Source organism: Emydura macquarii, unplaced genomic scaffold (genome assembly GCF_026122565.2).
Source record: "Emydura macquarii macquarii isolate MOO-44397 ecotype Brisbane River unplaced genomic scaffold, CSIRO-AGI_Emac_v2 contig_1477, whole genome shotgun sequence".
Lineage (NCBI taxonomy): Eukaryota > Metazoa > Chordata > Testudines > Chelidae > Emydura > Emydura macquarii.
Window position 1 is genome coordinate 24,068,886 of NW_027131614.1, and position 17,588 is coordinate 24,086,473.

At 40.3% G+C, this 17,588-nt stretch overlaps 1 long non-coding RNA gene across 2 annotated transcripts in view; it reads right to left on the minus strand.

The window, feature by feature from the left end:
- LOC137156870 (uncharacterized) overlaps window positions 1-16,880 on the minus strand; it is a 68,325-nt gene extending 51,445 nt beyond the window's left edge. Inside the window, exons 1-3 of one of the 2 annotated variants that reach the window (XR_010920934.1) lie at window positions 16,753-16,880; window positions 15,684-15,721; window positions 14,201-14,337 (exon numbers count right to left, since the gene is read on the minus strand). This is a non-coding gene — a long non-coding RNA (uncharacterized lncRNA). The remainder of the gene's footprint in view (window positions 1-14,200; window positions 14,338-15,683; window positions 15,722-16,752) is intronic. The other variant, XR_010920935.1, reaches the window with a different exon arrangement.
- Window positions 16,881-17,588: the final 708 nt, after the last annotated feature.

Below are 17,588 nucleotides of genomic sequence, written 5' to 3' on the forward strand. Positions count from 1 at the left end.
CTTAGAAACAACCTGCACTGCCCAGCCTTACAGGATCTGACAATTTGGTCCTCTCTAAGTAAACAGAGGAAAAGACTAGATACATATTCACAAAGCCACTTGCAGCACTGACAGCTTGTCCAGTCCAGCAATAGCAGGTTCCCAGGGAAAGTGATTGCTTAATAGTGATGGGGACTGACAGGGATTTCCTAGCTCTTCCATACAAGTCTCAAAGTAATTTGATTCTGGGCACAAATATACCCAGAGCTGTTGATCAATTAGACAGATATGGCCTGCAGGTGAGCGAGGACTCAAAAGTAAACAAACAAACAAAACAAAGAACAAATGCATTCTTCTGTACCAGATTTTTGATGAATTAAAATTCATTCACTTCCCCATATGATCTGCAAATGACACTCCTATTTTGTTTAAAGTACCACATAACTGGGCTGAGAAATTGCTGTCCACACCTAATTTGAGATTAGGTTTTGACTACGGCACACTGAAAAATAATGTGAGGCTGGATTCAATGGAGCCAAAAATCACAAGATTTAGAGTCAAATGTTCTGGGATCCAACTTTTCTGGTGAGATTTTAGTCCCATACGAACTAGCTTTTAAAAAATATACTTACAATTTTGAAACCAAATATGTAAGAATTTGAATCTGAAACCTAACAAAATTCAATAAGGTTCAGTTTAAAGGTTTGATTTTGGTTTGTTTTCACTGGTTAAGAAATATTTCATGTACTTTTTTGTGTGCTTGGATAACTCAGAAATAAAGTTATTTGGAACCATTACGTGTATGTAGCCCTAATGAGGACATGCTTGGAAAAAAATGGCTTTGAAGTAACAAAAGTGATAGCTAGAGTACTATGCATTCTGGCACTGGCAACATATTGGCCCATGCACAAGACTTTGTGGAAAATGACTTCTCCGGTTTGCCCAATGTTAATTTGGCTTCTCATATCAGGAGTCAGATTAGGAGAAGTCTTCTGATCAGCACTCTTCTGTGACAAGCTAGCATGGAATCAACAACAGGTCATACCACAGGAAAAACGGCTTTTTCAAAGAAAAATTACATAATATGGGGATATGGCGATCCACTTGTGTTCGGCACTTTCTTTTTATCTTTGCCATGCTTTAAATAAAGGATTCCAATTTTTGATCAATGAAATGAGCTTTTCTGTCTAGAAGATGCAACATACATTTTATTGCCATGGATTGATCTGAGGACTAGCAAGATCTCAAAATTGTACGATGAGTTCTTTGTAAGAGCTATCTGATTATAACAGTGAGAGTGATGGAGTGGCAGATGAAAGTATATTCCACATTATTATAATTCTGCGGACAAGTATAGCATATTACCTGTGTGACATGCAAGCCACTGTTGAGTTACCTTCCATAAAATTAAAAAAAGCCCTATTATAATACATATATGCACAAAAACAGAATTGAGATTGCTCTGGAAACCTTAAGGTGTAGTTCTACTCTGAAAAGTGACTACAGATAATATTTTAAATAGCACATCAGAGTACATCTACGCTGCAATAAAAGACCTGTGGCATGGCCACAGCTGTGCTGCATCAGCTGACTCCGGCTTGTAGAGCTCAGGCTGTGAGGCTATAAAACTGCAGTGGAGACATTCAGGCTCAGGCTGAAGCCTGCCTTCTGAGACCCCATGAGTGGGAAAGGTTTCAGAGGCTGGACTCCAGCCTGATCCCAAACATCTACACTACAGTTTTATACCCCTGCAGCCCAAGCTCCACATGCCCCAGCTGACCTGGACTCTGAGTGTTGGTGCCACAACTTTTTTTATTGTGGTGTAGACATACCCTAAGCATCTTAGGAATCTAAATCCTATTGACTTTCCATGAAACTTCAGCTCCTAAGAGCCTAAATCACTATTGAAACTGGAACTTAGACTCCTAAGTAATTTAGATGCTTTTGAAAATTTTACCCTGTGTAAAAATGATACCTTTTATCTTAGCAGATCTGCTGCTGCTGTCTATTGAGTTGTATCTCCCAAATTTGGTAATACAAACAAGTGTGGGGTTTTTTCAATTATTTTTATCCCTTTCAATATTGCTGAATGAAAAGAGTCTTCGGGAAGGAAGCTGGACTCTGTTCCTCCTTCTTCACCATCAACAGAATCGACAAGTACCAAGTAAAGGGCCTAACTGGAGACATAATTTGAAGACAACAGGATTCCACAGGTGTAACTGAAGGCAGAGTTTGACCTGCAGAGTCTTAACATGAGAAAAAAAGACCCTTAGGAGCCCAGAAAGAGTTGCTGGGATGGCAGTTATTGTAAACTGAGCAAATTTGATCTGAAAATCTTTGAGACACAACAAATAAGGAATTCTATAAAATCCTTTTGTGAAGCAGAACTGCACGTTAACTCTGAGTTTCATTCAACCTTAATTTTGTATTGGCATCTTCTTTTTTTAATAAAGAATCCACCTCTTATCCCATGTCTTCTTTCAGATTTTTGTGCTATTCTTGGGGATCAATAGTGACAGTTCTCATTCTTTACAGTCACATGCAACCTCATTGCCTATTGACAGTCTCCTGAGCAGTGCTTATACTAAAGGGCATACAATGATATGCCCAGCCTTTGGGGGGCATATGGTGTAACGACTCAGACCCCAATATATCCTTTTCCAATTCAAGCACTGCTCTTGAGCCATTCAGCCTCCATATCCAATCTGTGTAACCTAAAGCCCTCAAAGTATTTGCACAATAAATTAAATTCCAGTGATTGGCCTAAATGGAAACACTCCTGAGTTCTTGGGCAGTGATTCTGAAATCTGCCATCAACCATAGATTTGAATTTCACTATTAGAACTTCTCTCTCTAATGGGCCAAACCAGAATCCTGACTTCCTTTGAACTTTGGGGGCCTGAATTAGAAACCCAGAGCTGGATCTGAATGGTGAAGCTTGGACCCATCTCAAATTAATTCTGATATTCTTTCACAAATTCTATGGACACACTGTACCTTGACAACTGCAGCGGGGAAAGTCAGAAATTCAGAGACTTTTAAGCAAATAGAAGACAGGGGGAATATGCATACAAGTAGGTTTGATGACAAGGAAAATCACATTAAAAAGAAACCCACATGAGGAAAACCAGTTTCTACTTTGCTGTTTTAATTGACAAAGTCAGCAGTATAAAACAACCAGGTCATCCATCTATTCCTGCAGGAAAACCACTGGAGCCTTCAATATCATAGTGTCAGCTTCTTTTCTATAGTCTGACCTCATGAGCTCAGAAACATGAACTCTGCTAAAAAAGATTTCTTTGGGTTCAGTAAGACTGCCTCCTGTTTGCTGTTTGCTGTCTGTCTGTGTGCATTGTGACACCTGCAGTCTGATAGAGCTGTTATTGCTCTAACTATGCAGACTAATTTAGGCACTCCAGTTTGTAAATCTATGTTTGAGTGGCTGATTTTGAAAACAGGAAGCAAGTGCTATAATTTTAAAGAAATAATCTGGCAATCAATTCACCAAGAACAAGAATTTCAGCTTTTTTTTTTTTAATCAGAAGCTTGCAATTGGAAGCATACAAACAAACCTTCCTTAACAAACCCCTGCCTATACTTAGTGTAGTAGGGAAGTGTGGGAGGAACATGATTTAAATGGACTGAACTAGAAAATAGTAGGGAAAAACAATACCATTCTCTTGGGCGGGGGAAGGAGTGTAATGATGAAAAATCAATTTATTTCCAATTACAATCAATTTTCAAAGAAAGAAAACAGAATATCATTTTGTCAAAACGATTACCCTCATAAAAGTTAATACATTCATCATGTTAAATAGTGTGGGTTTTTTTTTTTTTTTTTTTTTTTTAAATTAATGGAGGCAAACATTATTCCCTTTCCCAGAAACTTTGCTGCAAAATTTCAACATAATAATCAAGTGAAGAGGTGCTTTAAAAGGGAATAGTCAGATTGAATGTAAGCTACTAAGTATGATAGATTTTTGTTCCACTGAGGTGTATGTTTACCACATCTGTAGGTGCTCATTTGTTTTGATGAATGACAATTATGCACTTTAGTCAGAAGACTGTCTAAAACATTAAGTCAAATGAAGCAAATTATAGAAGCTAGCTGGAAAACAACCAACCTAAATCAGAAACCAGTTAATATTCTCCATGGCTAGCATTAAATCCATTTAAAGACAGTGGATCAGATTCTGACCTCCACTGGCCAAATGGATGGGAATTCTATATGCATATCTCGGGGATGATTTTGGCCCTGAATGTTATTAGAACTGGGCAAACAGTTCAGGCAGTTCCCTAGCCTTCTGAACTGAGCCCAAACTTTGGAGAGTGTGGGTTTGGCAAACTTATTGAGCCAGATTCTTAGCTAATGTAACTCCACAACCTGGTATCTTGATAATGAAATGTGACAACATGTCCATGTGATATCTTGTCACAAACATCACCACTCTCTGACTATGGCCTGGAAAAATCCTATTTTCTAGACTCCATCTTTGCTCCAGTGATGGAAGTGTGGATTTGCCTTACTGTTTGCCAACTTTGGTGGTTAGAACCCAACTCCAAATTCTAATTTTTCTGGGATTGTTCGCCCCCTAATTTGTATGCCAAGTTACATAAAGAGTCTTCTCAGCATCACGAGGCATTTCTTCCCACACCAATGCTATGAGAACAGCTTACATGAAAATGGAATTAGTTTTAAGAACAATTAACATTTCCCCTTGCTTTCCTTGCTGTTTACAGGACATCTTTGCTGTCAAAACAATATTCAATGGTCTAATACGCTGAAATATTTCTGTTTAAGCATGTGGCTGGATATAGAGACAGACACTCGGAAAACAACTTTCTTAAACAAATAAATAGCCCAGCTCTTGAACTTTATGCTCCTAGTAATCTCCGCCATCATTAATCACACTTAGTGTTTGACTTAAAAGCCTAAACAAAACAAAAAAAAAGGAAGGGCGAGATGCAGAGAAGATGAAGCTTTGAAACAACCCCCTCTGTTCAGAACAGTTGAGATATGTTTACTGAAACTTAAAATACACTTGTTCATCCCAGAGTAAGAGCCCAGTCCAATTCCCAGGGAAAGACTTCCATTGATTTTAGTGAGAGTTGGATCAGGTCCCGAAGGTTGGGATGTGAATTAGTTTATGAATAGGAAAGATATTACAGCATGGACATCGTCTTAAAGAGCCACAATGTTTTACAAAATAACTCCCCAGAACAGCATGACAATGTTTATAGTTGCATCCTAATACTGCTATCCAAAGACCCTTCCATCCCACTACATTTTTAACTCATGATAATATTAACAGTCAAGCACATGCATCAAGACAGTCTCTGCTCAGGAGATCTTATAGTCTATAGGGCAGACACAGACAGGGAAGATGCTCTGAAAGGTCAGGGGATGAGGTCACTTTAGATTATTATATCATTATGATACATTGTCATTTATTATATGACTGGGCCTGACAAAGGAAGTGGGTCTTAAGGAGGAGAAACTAATTAATTACTCTTTCAAGGAACATGTCAGTGCCCATACCTCTGCTGCAATAAGCCTCAAAACTATAGTCATACTTTCTTCACAAAAAGAACAGATTTAAATCCACCCAGAGAAGCACTGGTGGTCCTCATTGTACACCAATATATTTTTTGCCCTGACATGACACCAGAATGGCCCTAATTTATAGATATGAGTTATTAGAATCATAGAGATAGATCCACAGATTTTTCTCAGGGTTTTGGGTGAGAGAAAGAGGGTAAGGAAAACTGATGATTTCTGATAGCAAAAATTGTGTTTTATTGGTTGTCAAATAGCACTGTTTTGTTGATGAAAGCCAGCTGGGCTGTTGTGGTTGATGAGGCAATAAGATCCACATGCTGAGGTCTAACATGAAGCAAAGGTGTTAATCACCAACTTATGGGTATTATCAAGTTATAAAAAGAAGGATCCACCTGCACACTATAACTTCTGAAAATTCCTATTCCACAGAACTGGAAAACTATAACTTAACCAACCTGTCCCATTCAGTGTTCTTTTATGAGGGAAAAACTTGAATTTTAAGGAAGATTATGACTCTGGGGGCTGGTCTACCCTGGGAACATAGCTACATTGCTCCTGAGTGTGAAAAAACAAACCTCTGAGAGGCATAGTTAAGCCAACCTAACCCCAGGTGTAGACAGAGCAAGTCTGATGGAAGAATTCTTCTGTTGACCTAAATACCACCTCTTGGGGAGGTGGATTACCTACGCTGACAGGAGAACCCCTTTTGTTGGCGTAGATAGAATCAACACTGAAACACCACAGCAGCAAGGTTGTGCCACTATCACATTTCAAGTGTAGACAAGACATGAGTGACCAAAGAAGTTATGCAAACAGGTCTGCACACTGAATTGATTTAACAATCAAAAAGATCCTAGACAGACGGATGATTTGAGATGTAGCATAGAACAGATCCTGTCCATCATCTGAGCATCATTTTAGATTAATTGAGGTTCTGAAATCACTGACAATAGCTAAACAAAATTCCCAGACTCCATGATGATCCCTATATGGCTCTGATCCACTACTGGTGTAAATCAGCAATGGAGCTATGTTGATTTACACCAGTTGAGGATATGGTCCTTTGTGACCACCAACTGACTGATTCATTGCTGTGGTGCTGCCTACACTGTTGCTGATACTGGGGACAATCAGTCATGTTTGCCTTCCATCACAGCATAGGACACTGGTGATACATGTCTATTGTCTTGGAGGAACCTGAGCGAATACACCAGCCATCCTCTTTAGCACTTCCTGTGGTTTCTCGCCTGTTATTCCCAGTGCTACCCGTACAACATGACTATATCATGTGTGATACAACTGGATATCAGAATTTACATGTTTTTACTTATGCTAGCCTCTGCATTTGGAATAGTTGCCTAATTCCTTTCCTCCAGACACATTCTATCTCTCTTCTCAGATCCTGCCTGAACACCCACTTTCTCCAAGAATCCTTCATACCTTGTGCTCCTTATCAGTAATCTCTACACCCTCCCTTATCCGATCTGCACCTTGTTTTGTGTATCTACAGTTTCTATTGTCCTGTACCTTGCCTATCTGCCTGCAAGCTCTTCCATCCAAGGAAAATGTTACCGTATATTTGTAAATCACTGTGTAAATCTGTGATATTGTATATGTCATTTTAATTAACCACAAGTGTCCCCCTTCCATATTGTTGTGGGGTACACTTACCACTAGAGGCACCTCCTCCTGGCTGCTCTGGGGATAAGCTCTATTCAAGTTCAACAGCCCCTTCTGGCACTCATTCCTGTGCCTTGCCACAACTTATTCTCTATGCAACATGGTGACCTGGCCCTCCAGCCAGGTCACCAAAGTCCTCTGATTCCAAGGTACCAAAGTCCCACAGGAGGAACCCTCACAGGCAGTCTCCAGTTCCACTACCCTAACTCTGCCACTTCCCCCATAGCTGGTGGGGGAACCCAGGACCACCCACTACTCCAGGTTCCAGCCAGGGACCCTACAACCAGCAGCCAAGGTCTGCACAGTCCCAAACCTCACTACTGTTTCCCTAGGCTGTACCTACTTCAACTCTGGGTACACCCCTCCAGCAGGGCCAGGACTCATGACTTCTAGTCTCCTGCTAGTTTCCTCCTTTCCCTCTCAACAGCTAGAAGGTAGCTACAGGCCTCTGCAGCCCTCATCTGCTGCCATTTCCATGGCTTTATCATAGCCCCATATGTTCCTTCTCAGATGAGCTCTATTCCAAATCAAGGCTTGCTTAGTCAGCTTAATTCCCCTGTGGTTAACTGGTCATCTTCTCAGGCAAACACCCCATCACGCACATCCTTCATAGCACTAATAGGCTGCCTGTTGTTTCTCCCTTTGCCCCGCCCCATGAGCTCCAGCACCCTGCTTCTTCTCCTCCTACCTACCACATCCATGGATTTAGATCAGATCAGAACACCACAGACATGATTTTCATTGGGAGACAGATTTAGGAAAAAGCCATTGAACAAAAGATGTAACTATATGCTGTCTTCATAGATCTAATAAAAGTATTTGACACTGTGAATAGAAATGGCCTCTTGAAAATTTAAGAAACATTTGGCTGCTCTATCAAATTCCTTAACATCAAACATCAATTATATGAAGAAATGACTGGTCAAGTACTCCCAAATAGTGGCCTCTGTGAACCATTTCCCGTACCTAATGGGATGAAATAAGACTGTGTTCTGACTCCATTCCTCTTTGTTTTCTTCTTCTCAGCTGTTTTGAATTATGCAACTCACAACTTTCAAAAGGGCATCAACATAAGGTATAGATCTTTTGGAAAATTCTGCAGTCTCTGAGGGCTTACAGCCAAGACAAAAGTCTTTGAGGAACCATGGGCAGAGTTTGAGGGGCGTATGGCAGGAATTTCCTCCCCACAAACTTATGATGATTTTTTTAGGACTTGTTTTTTTGCCAGGCCCACCCGAGTCAGCCACAGGCCCTGCCAAAAGATAAGCACTTCTGGCTTCCATTCATGTGACCGGAAGCCGGAAGTTCAGGAAAGCGACTGGCCAAGAAATTAAGCTGCCTCCTCCAGTTGCCAAGGTAGCTTAAGCGGAGCATTGGCAGCAGAATAAGATGCTGCCAGTGCTCCGCTTAAGCTACTTTGGCAACTGGAGTGTCAGACAACTTATTCTCGGCTGGTCACTTCCCAGACTTCCTGCTTCTGGCCTTGTGACCGGAAGCAGGAAGTTCGGGAAAGCAACTGACTGAGAAATTAAGCTTCCTGCTCCAGTTGCCAAGGTAGCTTCAGCAGAGCATTAGCAGCAGAATAAGGTAACTAGTTAGACATATATATCTAACCTCCCTACCTCTTGCCCCCTCAAATTAAGCAGTCAAACTCTGCCTGTGTGAGGTATTTATAGCAAGACATCATCTCAAACATTAATATCCTTGAGCAAAACCAACCAGCATTTAGGCAATGATTATCAAAGCACATTAGATGGACAGGTCATATTATCAGAATAAGTGATGATATGCTCCCAAAAAGGTCCTTTATGGTGAGCTGAAACTCAGAAATTGCAGAAGGACATACATAAATACTTCAAAGACACCCTTAAGCAGAAGTTCAACTCATGCAGCATAAATGTTGACAACTTCAAAGATGCAGCCAAGGACACACCTGAATGGAGTGCAACTATGAATAAAGATTGTAAACACTTTGAGATAAACCAATGTGAAAAACAGATTTAAAAAGGGCCAAGTGTCATGCCACATCTTCAGTGGGAGCCTACACATTCCTATATGGCAGCCATTCATGACCTTGTCCCTCATGGATCAGACTATACAGCCACAACAGAACACAAGATGCCATGACATCATTATTGGATATGACAAATAGCCATATCACCTTTATTCAGGAGTTCTGTGCCATTAGAAAATAGTGGAGAGGACATATTATTAGAATATTCCTCTCCATAATCAGCAACAGACAGAACCCTCTGTCAACTTGTACCCCAGCTTCTTGATGTGTGACTCTCTGATTGCTGTTTAATCCAAGTTTGATTTCATAAATTACAAAATTTTTGGCAGCTGCTCTCCAAGGTTTGCAGGCAAAACTGATTGGAAAGGAAATTCTAACGAAGCTGTTCAGGAGAAAGGCTTTATTCCCCTTCTAACATGTGACTACTACTGCTCTTATGGCTGCTACTGAACTTCTTTTTTATAGGAATTTCTGTGGATGATTTAGTTAGGGTTGGTCCTGCTTTGAGCAGGGGATTGGACTAGATGACCTCCTGAGGTCCTTTCCAACCCTAACCTTCAATGATTCTATGATTCTGATGCTGGAAGTTACCTGATTAGGACACTGGAACTGGGGAATTATTAGAATATAAAAGATACAGTATTAGATTACTAGACCATTGCATCAGACACACACTAGGATGGGACTGGGGGGGAGGGGGAATAAGTATTTTATTTTTCTTCTTTATACTGAGCTCATAGATAACATACTAAATAGATCCTTTCCTGAGGAAACATTCTTTGAAAATGGCTTCTCTGATTTTTTACTCGTTGTCTTAGAACTTTGCAACAACTAGTGTCTGGGTTCCAATGTTGGAAGTGTTTGGGCATGTAGGTGATGAAATTTGAACAGACTTTGTTCCATTCTTTCTCATGGAAGCAAACTGAAAAAAAAAATGCTAGGAAGTTCATTTATATTAATTCCCACTTCCTATCCAGATTTCTTCCCATAATTAACATTCTCTCACAGATCGGGCACATTAGTGTAACGATTCCTACTAGATAAAAGCTAACTGATATGTTACCTGTATCTCCCTAGACATTTCAGCATAGGCCACATCCTAAAAACTATACTCGTTTCTTATTCTGCCCTTATTCAGCCAGAATCCAAATGAAGTATGGCAAAAGATTCCTTTCCCCTCCCCCTTTTTTAAACACATGGAAACCAGGAAATTTACCATTTTTGCCAGCGGTGCAGATTTTTTCACACAGCTAAGGTGGAGTAACTTTAACCACCCAAGAAGGATAATTATCACCCTGAAATACACTGCCTGGAATGTATTATTGCTGTCATGAAATGGAATTTATACATAATAAGGAAACAGTTAGCCCCATGGATTTACTGGACATTATTGGCATGACTATGACATCAAGGATAGCCAATCTCCAATTGAGTCCAGTATTCATAATAAGCCATTTCATACTTCTAACAAACAGCAAATGTTATAACTGTGTATTTTTAGGTAGTCTCACTGATTTATTGGTGAATACTTTGTACACTAAAGAGTTCTGTACAATATAATCAGAACATTTCAAACGATTATTTCTGCTGAAGAGTAATGAATTCTAAGGCTACCTTGGCACCTCTGTTGTCAAACTACAGCTGTACTCAGTCAGGGGAAAAACTACTGCATTCCTCTGCTAAAGAAAAAAGACCCGACTCTGTGCTTACACCAAGTCATGAAATGCACACTATAATCATTAGTGTTTTTGTAGTGGTCCCGCATAGATACCAGACATAAGGGCAGGACAATAAAAAGTTTCAGCTCATCACCACCAGACCTCACAACCAGACCTCACAACAGAATAGGCCCAGCATAAGCATTGGAGCCATGAAGAGTTAACAGAAATTTCATGCAAAATACCTCATTGCCTGGGTCAAGGTACCTTGCTATCATAGGTATATTCTTAGCCCTTTCAATACTCTAGCGATTATGTGGCTTGTTAGCTAACTGCAAGTTTCCTTTCTGACCCTTCTTGACCTTTTCTTCTTCATTTTTTCAACTCTATATAAGGTCTTGATGGAAAGCACATTGAAGTCAATGGAAAGACTCTCATTAACTTCAATAGATCAGGCTCTAAATGAGATTGTTTCAGATCAAGCAAAAGATACGTGCAGCCCTTGAAAGTTCTCTATTGTGCTGAGCAGATAGCAGAGGTGCTTCATAACACTGATTTACTCTTCCAAAGAAATTGAGCAACAACAGATGATTGTAATGCCTTGCTACTAACTATGACACAGAACTACTCTCTTGGATATTGGGAACATCTGAAGGAACCCTCAAAAAAGAGTTCAATCATTTGAGAGCCAGGTATCATCTCTAGTATATAGGGCAAAATGCACACCCACTGTGTTCCATATACATTCATACTTCAGTGAAGAACCACCATGAAGAAGCTATTTTTTACAAACAAGGTTATTGCATATAGTCCACAACGTGAGCTTAATGAAAGACAGACCTGCCTTGTGCCTTTGATTTTGTGGGACATGCCTGGATGCTAGACTAATACACAGCAATACACTACCAAACAAACAGATATGTACTGGCAAGTATTCATAAAACCCTGCTAACCATAAATACTAAAGTGCACAACCATTTTTTAGCAGAATTAGAGATAGGCCTATATGAAATATAGAGGAAGTTTGGGTCCAGACTTGGACTCAAATTCTGTGGCTAGCCCGTCTCTACAATAGGCCAAACCAAAAGCCTGGATCACAAACACATAACCCTCCTGAATGTTGGGGAGGTTCTGCTCTGAGACACAGACCTAAAGTCTGATATGCATCTCCAGAGCGAATCTAGCCTTTGCTCATTATACCCCAGGGAGGCTATCAGATTCCAAGGCACTTCCACAGACCTCTTTTTTCCACTGAATAAAAACTTATCAGGCTAGCACATCCACATAGTCAACTAGGTGCAAGTTGAGAGGGGGATGCAGAGGCAGGGAGTTGGTGACATTCAGTTGTCCTCCTCACCATCAATTTCTTTATTTCTTTCTAAGAATACTAGTCTCCTTCCCAAACTCCATCATTTTCCAGAAATGGGACCAAAATAATATACACCAGTTCAACAGCCATTTTAAAGGAATATTCATATCAAAGGGATGCTGTTCTATACTACTGAGCTATGGAGGCATTCCCTCAGAGGCATCAAGAAGTAAAACATAAACTGGATTTAAATTAAGGATGTAAATTATTAGTGGCACCCGGCTGAAAAAAGGGTCTTCATGCCTACTACAAGTGGACTAGGTGATTCTGCTTAACACTCCTTATTATGAAAGCATCTGGGATACTTGTCTCTAGTTTTTGGACTATTTGTTGAGAACTTTAACTAACAACAGAAATATCAGATTAAACTGAATAGATAAAAAAGGCAACATATTCACAACAGAATTGACCTTTTCTTGTAAGACTGCTGGATAAAGCCCACAAAGTATTGCATCCATCATTAGTTTTTTAGAATCATTAGGGCCAAAATAATGTGTCATGTTTATTCTCCTCTTCTGTAGCTGGCAGCTCTCCTACTTCCTTTCTCCAGATGGAAGGGAAGGTGAGAGGCTGTTTTGCATTGTCTGGCAGGGGATGCCTGTCCCATGGGATAGAAAATACCTTCCTACAGACAGGAAAAAAGCCTTTCAGCAGACAGGATATACAGTACACCCCTTGTAAAGTTTATTTTGATGTCATTAAATGAGGAGACTTATGGAGCACATAACTTTATGTCTTACTGAGCCCGCTGTGGCATACTTTAGTACTGATGGTGGATGCAAGCCAATACGGGCAAGGAATACACAGAAGAATCCTTCCTAAGTGAGTAAAGAATGCTGATATATGAATGCAAAACCCATTTGGTACATGTTGGGTGCTGACAGCTCATGTTCCAATGCATTGGGGGAAGGGGCTGCTTTATTTTGTGTGGTTCAGCTGGCATTAGTGGGACAGCAGCTGGCTGATTAATCAAGCAATGACATTTCAATGTCATCTCCACAGCAGGTTGAGCTGTTTTGAACAATTTTTATCAGTGCAACAAAGGCCGAATATTCTTGTCACATCACGACTCCACAAGCCAAATTCACCCTGGGATGCAGAGTTGCAACTCTCATTGAAGTCAGTAGGAACTGCACTACCTTCCATCAGAACTGAAGTTTTCTTGTTTGAAGTACTATAACTGTGCACAATGCAGAGGAAGTATCATATTGCTATTCTCTTTGAGTTCCTTCTTGCCTCCCCTTCAATATCCCAGGTAAAGCAGTGAAAAGTGAGATTTTGTTAAAAGCCTGAAAATAAGACCAGGTTTGCCATAATGTTCAACCAGTCCCATGCCGGCTTAAGCCAAGTGACTAACTATGGTAGAAATCAAAACCTGGTGTCATGAGAAGAATTTTGGGGGTTCAGGGCTAACCTATATACAGCCCCTCAGGTAAGAGCTTTTCTGACAGTTCCATCAATGTGGAGATTTGCCTTCATTGTTCACTATTAGCGCAAGTGGAGTGGGTGTTAGGTGACTAGTTAGCCTTCATAATAAAAAATATATATATATATTACTTCATCCACTTTCTCTATCTATAATCCTGGGACCCACACAGCTACAACAACATTGCATACATATTGTTATTTAAACATTTGGGGGTACTTGCTTCCCTGAGAGCTGTCTCTACCTGAATTGTTGAATATGACTTTCCCTTACTGCAACGCTTCCCCTATTTCTGATGCTAAGTAAAGGCCCATGATTCATTTTTATAGTCCTAGGAAGCCTGGGTTCCCCAGGTGCATCCCATAAGACAGACAGCAATAGGCCTTTCAGAGCCACTATACAGTACAAGCATTTCCTCAAAATACAGCCATCCTCAGGTAACTTTAGAGCAGTACTACAGAGACAAGATTGAAATCAGCTGGGTTTAATGGGAGAGGGGCAGACGCTTACTCACCTTTCTCATTTTGTGTCTGAGTCTCTTCTAATTCCCACCATCCCAATCCTCTCAATAGTTTGGTTCTGCCTTCCTGTATGTTTTCTACCTCCTCTGTTTGGGGGTCCTCTGTTCATATGATCACACCAAAGGAATTCCTGAGAGAAAGACATGCTTCAGCATGTAGACAGAGAGGCTTGCTTTTTCAGTTTTTGGGGGGAGGGCTGGAGAACCCCCTAGAAACTCTAAAGGTGTCCTGAAGCAAGCCACAACTAGTAAGAGTGTCATGACTTGGACACTGGTAGTTGCTTCACCATTGAGACAAGAGCAGCTTTGCAGAACACCTGCAAATGTTTTATGGACACTATTTGCTAACCCCCTGTTTTATTCTTTCTCCAAAACCTTCAGTGCCACAGTTTTATCAGTGGTGTTTAGCACCCTTCTCCTTTCTTACTGCTTACTAGACATGATTTCATGCATCTCAGCAGTTAGGATCAGTGTATGCCCATGTCCTATTAATCCTTGCAATAGCATCACAAGCAGAAGATGTGGGGACTGCAACGTTTACACTGTTACAAGTGGAAAAAGCTTCAGCATGAGGAAATGGTAGCAAGGCAATTTCCCATTTGAACCGTCAAACCAACCAATAAACCAAACAATGACAGAAGCTGAATCGCAACTGTGAAAAGTGCATAGTCAGTGCTACAGGGCAATCAAGAAAATAGGAATCTCTGTGGCTATATTTGAAAACAGGGCTTATATGTCTGTTAGCTGAAAGGCAGAGGGTGAAGAAACTAGAAGAAAAAAAGGAAACAACGGAAGAAAAGAAAAAAGGAAAAGAGGAGGCCTGTGAGAACAGCTGGTAAATTTAAAGGCCTTACTCTTGCCTTTTACTAATGTGCTAGCTACTTGTAGGTGTCACTAGGATTTTGCACAGCTGCAGGGGTCCATTCATACACTGTGCCTTTTGGGATGATGGCTAAATGATAAATAGCATGGTACGGCCTCTATGTGGTGGTGAGTGTGAGAATGACTCTATAGCCTGGTAGTTAAAGCACTCACCTGGCAGCCCGGGTGGCATTCTGCTCCAATGAACGTATATTTGGCCAAAACTGCAATTTTTCATCAAATAAACTATTTGCCCAGAAAAAAATTTGCCCAGCTCTAGTTCAGTAACCACTCTGGGCCCAGGGGGCTTGACAGAGATCCTTTGTATTCAGTGATGCAGGTCCCAACAGCCTCTGTAAAACACGGGCTTCTGCAGAGCCCCTTTCCCAGACTTCCTGTCTGGGAAATTAACACACTTAAAAATACAGTTACCAATACCACAAACCCCAATGGAGACCCACTGAGGTCAATGGAGCTCTATGTGGGTGCAAGAAATGCAACAGTGTCGGAGCAGGGCATAAAGAAGGAGGTATAAAATTTATACCAAACTATATATTTAACCATATATAATATATAAGTATTACATATTGAGCCAATATTTTAAAATTATACATACCTCTTATATAGCACTTTTCCTCAGTAGATCTCCAAGTGCTTTACAAAGAAGGTCAGTAGCATTATTACCCAGAAGGGAAAACTCAGAGACAGAGAGGTGAAGTGACTTGCCTAAGCTCTATCAAACTACAGTAGTACCTCAAAGTTACAAACACCAGAGTTATGAACTGACCGGTCAACCACACACCTCATTTAGAACCAGAAGTATGCAATCAGGCAGTAGCAGAGATACAAAAGTAAAAAAGCAAATACGGTACAATATTGTATTAAACGTTAACAACTAAAAAAAATAAAGGAAAAGCAGCACTCTTTCTTCTTCATAGTTATGTTTCAAAGCTCTACTAAGTCAATGTTCAGTTGTAAACTTTTGAAAGAACAACCATAACATTTTGTTTGGAGTTACAAACAACCACCATTCCTACAATGTTCATAACTCTGAAGTTCTACTGTAGTGGCAGAAACAGGATGTGAACTGAGATCTCCTGAAACCCAGGCCAGTACCTTTCCACTGAGCCATGCTGCCTCCCTAAAGCAGTCTTTATATGAGCTATTTGGATGTGAATTTACCTATTCTGGTCTCTCAAGGAAAGGAACACACATTTTCTAAGTAATCTTTCCCGATAAATTTTGCTATGATTAAAATAATCATACCATTAAAACACAAGTGAATTCACAGACTTAAAACTCCATTTAAATAATGTTATATTGACAGAACCTGACACAAAGCCTGGAAATTCAGAGTTGTGGTTGGCATCCCATGCTGAATTCAAGTCACTCTGTATTTTATTTTCCACATGAGCATTAGTGTCAGCTTTAAGTATGGCTTTCCTCACTTCTCAGTTTGTGTCACAACCTTCACATGTTTAAAAGATATTTCCTATGAATATCTACAAAACAGGACTGTATCATTACGCTGGCATTAGATTTTGTCATTTTGCTACTTCTAAAGTAAGATCTAGCACATAAAATAAGAAATAGTCCAGAACTTGGGCCAAAACTCTAATGAAAGCCGGTCCAAAATTTTCATGATTTATGGTTTGTGGGTAGGGGTTGTTCTTTTTTGTGCCTACCTGAACTGTCTGCTTCTGGACAAACCTAGAAGAATAAGTTCTGATCTACAGAAGAAAGCCTTCTCACATGACCTCTCTTTTGCAAACACTGGCAGCTTAGATAACTGGCAGCAGCTGGAACCAGGATGATGTACGGTATCAGTTCATTAGCTGTATCATGTAGTTCTTTATATAACTACCATCGCCTCTCTGAAATGCCCCTAATCAATGCCCAAACAAACCCTGACATTTGCTTTACTTCCTTGTTTCACAGAACCTAGGCCCTGATTCTGCAACTCCACCTGTGTGGAGCTTCAAAGGTCAACAGGACTCTATGCAGTCACATAGCTACACCTGCAGGGAGGCAGCTGCAGGATTGGGGCCACAGTCAAACAGGAAAACAAACAGAATGAGTAATTGCCTCATACCACTGAAGCTAAAACACCTTTGTGTTAGAAAGGGGAAAAGTTTTACTGCTTTGCAGGAACATTTGTCTACACCACTCTTCTAGAGCCAAATTCTGCTCTTAGTTACACCAGGGTCAAGCCAGTGTTATACCACTGTAAAGTCAGAGTAAAACCATTGCCCTGGAGTTATTCTGCATTTACACCAGAGTAACTGACAGCAGAATTTGTCCCTTGGACCCAATTCTGCAAACACTTTACCATGTGTATAATTTTATTTATGTGAAAAGTGCCATTGCCATCATGACCATGAACACTTACGGCCATGCTTAATTAAGTGTTTGTAAAATCAGGGCCTTTTTAATGTTTGTTTAGATCTTATTCACTTGTGTGTTCCAGACCTATTTACATGTATTTCTTGATGGCAATTCTTGTATATGTTTGCTGGTGCTC